Raw genomic sequence first — 5,835 nt, 5'->3', positions numbered from 1 at the left:
GGCTCTTATCTGGGCCTCTACGGGACACGTGAATAAGTACCACTGACGGCGGCGTGACCCCAAGACCCAATAGCATTTACAGCATTTACATTAAGCACCAATCAAGCACCAATCAATCTGGACGCGTTTGTAGGTCCGGGACGCGCCGCGTTCGACGAGGTGCCGACTCATGGAGGAGCTAGCTGAGGAGAGAGAGAGAGAGAGAGAGAGAGAGAGAGAGAGAGAGAGAGAGAGAGAGAAAGGGAGTCAATGGCATGCTCATCATTATCGTGAGGCTAGAATCCATGCAGACAGATCTGATCTGAGTGTACTTAGAGAGGAGCTTAACGAGAGATGATGTATCATCAGGACTGCTAGGGGGCTTTTCTGATTCGCACACACACACACACACACACACACACACACACACACACATTAAACACAAATAACACACCGTTCTGATAAGACACTCCTGTATACTGTTTTAACACTGATTTGTATGGTTAGAATGAAGCTCAATGTCCTTAAATATTTTTATATCTTTATAATTACACCTTTATCATCTTTAAAGTATTGGGATTACAGTAAAATAAAGTAACTATTATTACTAATGTTGTCATGTGCTCTTGGGCTTATCTATGGCTGCATTTAGATGCATTATGTAAGTTATTTGATGTGCGTGGAGTCTATAGACTGCAGGTCTGGGGTGTGTACACAGTTTAGCGGTTGCTCTTGGATACAGCCGATCACTCTTCTCATGAAAGAGTAATTGAATCCCTCTCCGCTGCTGTTGCCCTGACGATTTCAGCATCAACACTGAAAATCCACAGCTAGGAGAGTGAAACACCAGATATATTATGAAGGCATCTGCTCAGCGTCTGATCCCCACCGTCCGATCAGGGTGGTAAATAACACTGTTCTCTCTCCAGTGTCTGATCAGGGTGCTAAATAACACTGTTCTCTCCCCAGTATCTGAGCCGAGGCTGCTGCATTTCTAGACCTACTCATGTTATAAAGCCAGACCACATCGTACACCATAGGCTGGCTGCTACCACCTGGCCCGCCCCCCACATAGCTCCTCCCACCCCTGGCTCAGAATCAGACCGACGGGGGTGTTGCCTGAGGGCGAGGGGGGCGTGATTAAATGGAGTAATTATGTTGAGTGAGGAGTCGTCTCTCCCTTTATTGATCACCGCAGCCATTTGAGGGATTGAGGGATTCACAAACGTGTGTGTGCAGCAGACAGGCAGGTCATTACGGGTCATCTCTCCTGCTGCTCTGCTCAGGCAGAGAAAAATCTCCCCCTCCATCCATCCACGCGCTGTCCGAACGGCACGCGAGCGGGCGCGCACACCCAGAAAACAGCACCGGACCTCCGCCGCTTTCCACTGAATTCCCGGCAAATGAATTTCGTCCGTTGCTCATGGGAACTTAAACAGCAGAACTCATTCCAGCAGCAATACCTTCGCAGCTTCTAACACCAGGACCCTGCCACAAAAATACCAATAACACACGAGATTTTCAATAACACCATGAAAACACCATGCACATCAGGACACTGTGACATACATGACTACACTGCCACTAATATCAGGACACTGCTACCTGCAGCAGGAAACATCCGCATATAGCAGGACACCGCCGCTTAAAGCAGGACACTGCCTTGTAAGCAGGACAGTGCTGAACTTAGTGCAGGACACTACTGGTCACAGCAGGACAGCATCACTTACTGCTGCTCAGAACAGGTTGTTACTGCTGAAATATGATCTGATTTTGATTATAGGACTGGAAACGTATGGAAAAAAGAAATTGAGAAAAATATTTGTGTTTCCAGACTATTGGCCCATTCATGTTTCTAAAGCACAGAAATCCTGAATTTCAAAAAAGGCGGATGGAGCAGGCAGATACCCCCGAGTGAGATAGAGCATGACCCAGAGCGAACTGAACAAGTGCGAGTGAACGCGTGCTCCTGCGCAGAGCTGCACCTCCGCCTGTACATCACAGCCTGCAAAACAGATCTGCCCCGAGTACCTCAGCGCTGCACCAAACCAAGACATCCCCGCACAAATGCGTATGCAATGAAATCGTAGCAATATCTTGGGCTTGAATGCATACATAGTGTTACAAATAACACTATGAGTTATGCAGCGATGTAGTTTTCAGTAAAACCCTCCTGTCTTCATAAGGAAACCATGCTGCTTAATTCATCATCGTTTCCATGGCCACAGTAAATAAACAAGGCTAAACAAACGCAGTGAAAAGCTGATTGTTTAAATTTCTCAACTAATATCTCTGTTATAAAAGAGAATAAAATATATGGGGAACAATAATATAATATTATTAGATATTGAGTATGTTAAAAGACAATAGAATGAAACAAAGTCTTTTCTGGTCCCCTGGTGAATTGTGCATGAATGTAACGTGTGTGGCCCGAGTGCCGAAGGGTGAGGGGCAGGACGCACAGGCTCCAGCGATGCGGACGAACATTTATTTTTTACATAAAGACAGCGACACTCACATATAACAAGAAATGAACATGAAACCGTTAACATTAAACAACGACAACGCTAACGCTAACATTGGCCATCAACACACTACATCACTGACCCGCCGACGTTGCGCACACTGACGCGGGTTTAAATACACAGACAGGACGAGGCGCAGGTGTGCGCAGGCGTGGCCACAAACGAAGATCCGCCCACTGCACGTGGCGGACCAAACCACGTGACTCGCGGGAGGCGCGCGTTCCGTAACGATGAATCATTACTTTTGTGACTCTAGGGATTGAATGTGTAGAGTTATTTCAATTTCCATGACAAATACTGAATAACATTGCAGTGTTTTAATATTGCAGAGTGAATAAAGTGGTGTGTACTGAACATGCCTGGCTTTGGGGTTCATTGACTGGTAACTGATTTTATTAGCTACAGTGCCCAGCTACAATCATCTGACAATTATCTGGCAGTGTAATAGCCTACAGTGACATACGCGTCACACATATGTTAATATCTAGCTACTTGTACTCAGATGTTAAATATGTTCTGAAAAATCTAGTCTAGACATTTGAGTCTGGAAATGTTTGAGATTGTGACATGGAAAATGTGCAGGGACCCTGTTACAGATATTATAGTTATTACTGAGGTACCACACAGTGCCATATTACAGTAATATGAGCATGTGATACAATGCACAAATAAGGACGCACAGTGTCATTGATGCAAAGCACCAAAGCTATTACAGTGCTTATAGCACCCCATTGTGGCAAATTTTGCTAAACGTGAGTGAGTGAGCGAATCAGTGAGTGAGTGAGTGAATGAGTGAGTGAGCGAGTATGTGAGCAAGTTAGTGAATGAGTGAGTGAGTGAGTGTGAGTGAGTAAATAGTGAGTATGTGAGTGAGTTAGTGAATGAGTGAGTATGTGAGTTAGTGAGTGAGTGAGTGTGAGTGAGTAAATAGTGAGTGAGTGAGTTAGTGAATCTGAGTGAGTTAGTGAATGAGTGAGTTAGTGAGTAAGTGAATGAGTGAGCGAGTGAGTGAGTATGTGAGTGAGTAAATAGTGAGTATGTGAGCGAGTTAGTGAATGAGAAAAACTGCATCTGAAATAACAAAGTCTGACCGTCTCACCTTTAGACATAACAGCTTTTTAAAAGGGGAGCATTTCCCAACATGTGAGGGCATTCTGTTCAGCCAAATAATGTTCCATCACGTGTGAGAGACATGGAGGAGTTAGAAGTAGGGCAGAAAGACAAGGAGGAAAAACAAGAGGAGGGAGAGAGAGAGGAGAGAGAGAGATGAGGAGAGGGAGGGGAGGGAGAGAGAGGAGAGAGGGGAGAGGAGAGAGGGAGAGAGAGAGATGAGGAGAGGGAGGCAGAGGGAGAGAGAGAGTAAGGGAGAGAGGAGAGAGGGAGAGAGAGATGAGGAGAGGGAGGCAGAGGGAGAGAGAGAGTAAGGGAGAGAGGAGAGAGGGAGAGAGAGATGAGGAGAGGGAGGCAGAGGGAGAGAGAGAGTAAGGGAGAGAGGAGAGAGGGAGAGAGAGATGAGGAGAGGGAGGCAGAGGGAGAGAGAGAGTAAGGGAGAGAGGAGAGAGGGAGAGAAAGATGAGGAGAGGGAGGCAGAGGGAGAGAGAGAGTAAGGGAGAGAGGGGAGAGGAGAGAGAGAGATGAGGAGAGGGAGGCAGAGGGAGAGAGAGAGTAAGGGAGAGAGGAGAGAGGGAGAGAGAGATGAGGAGAGGGAGGCAGAGGGAGAGAGAGAGTAAGGGAGAGAGGGGAGAGGAGAGAGGGAGAGAGGGAGATAAGGAGAGGGAGAGAGAGTAAGGGAGAGAGGGGAGAGGAGAGAGGGAGAGAGAGAGATAAGGAGAGGGAGGGGAGGGAGAGAGAGTAAGGGAGAGAGGGGAGAGGAGAGAGGGAGAGAGAGAGATAAGGAGAGGGAGGGGAGGGAGAAAGAGAGTAAGGGAGAGAGGGGAGGGGAGAGAGGGAGAGAGAGAGATAAGGAGAGGGAGGGGAGGGAGAGAGAGAGTAAGGGAGAGAGGGAGAGAGAGAGTAAGGGAGAGAGGGGAGAGGAGAGAGGGAGAGAGAGAGATAAGGAGAGGGAGGGGGAGGGAGAGAGAGTAAGGGAGAGAGGGGAGAGGAGAGAGGGAGAGAGGGAGATAAGGAGAGGGAGAGAGAGAGTAAGGGAGAGAGGGGAGAGGAGAGAGGGAGAGAGAGAGATAAGGAGAGGGAGGGGAGGGAGAGAGAGAGTAGGGGAGAGAGGGGAGAGGAGAGAGGGAGAGAGAGAGATAAGGAGAGGGAGGGGAGGGAGAGAGAGAGTAAGGGAGAGAGGGGAGAGGAGAGAGGGAGAGAGAGTAAGGGAGAGAGGGGAGAGGAGAGAGGGAGAGAGAGAGATAAGGAGAGGGAGGGGGAGGGAGAGAGAGTAAGGGAGAGAGGGGAGAGGAGAGAGGGAGAGAGGGAGATAAGGAGAGAGAGAGAGAGTAAGGGAGAGAGGGGAGAGGAGAGAGGGAGAGAGAGAGATAAGGAGAGGGAGGGGAGGGAGAGAGAGAGTAGGGGAGAGAGGGGAGAGGAGAGAGGGAGAGAGAGAGATAAGGAGAGGGAGGGGAGGGAGAGAGAGAGTAAGGGAGAGAGGGGAGAGGAGAGAGGGAGAGAGAGAGATAAGGAGAGGGAGGGGAGGGAGAAAGAGAGTAAGGGAGAGAGGGGAGGGGAGAGAGGGAGAGAGAGAGATAAGGAGAGGGAGGGGAGGGAGAGAGAGAGTAAGGGAGAGAGGGGAGAGGAGAGAGGGAGAGAGAGAGATAAGGAGAGGGAGGGGGAGGGAGAGAGAGGAGAGAGGGAGAGATGAGGGAGGGGCGAGGGAGAGAGAGGGCGGGGCTTGGAGATCACCCTCACTCTCTAGGTGTAATGTGCTCACACAGCTTCTATGCTGCTGACACTTGTTTTCTCCTTCCCGCCCTTAGACACTAACATTTCAGCGTGCCTGTTTGACACCTCATCACACATGGCTGTCCAATCCCAGCCAGAGATTCTACATGTCCTAGTGACTCCAACCTGCAACAAGCTGTGGCCTTTGATAACTCTCTGATCATAAGTCTGGGCCTCGTCATCCAGCTGCCCAGGTTACTAACATGACCCAGACCTGCAAGCTTTTTTTACATAACATCAGGAGGATTCAGCCATTTCTTTTCACAGATGCTCGTCCAGTCCCTCATCATCTCAAGATTGATATTACTGTTGAAGGAATTGCGATTACTGTTGGAGTGACTGAGATTACTGTAGGGACTGAGATTACTGTTGAAAGGATTGAGATTACTGTTGTAGGGATTGAGATTACTGTTGGAAGGAATGAGATTACTGTAGAGATTGAGATTAC

The sequence above is a fragment of the Electrophorus electricus genome, chromosome 1, assembly GCF_013358815.1.
Source record: "Electrophorus electricus isolate fEleEle1 chromosome 1, fEleEle1.pri, whole genome shotgun sequence".
Taxonomy (NCBI): Eukaryota; Metazoa; Chordata; class Actinopteri; order Gymnotiformes; family Gymnotidae; genus Electrophorus; species Electrophorus electricus.
The sequence above is the reverse complement of the archived record's forward strand: the minus strand, read 5'-3'. Positions refer to the sequence as shown.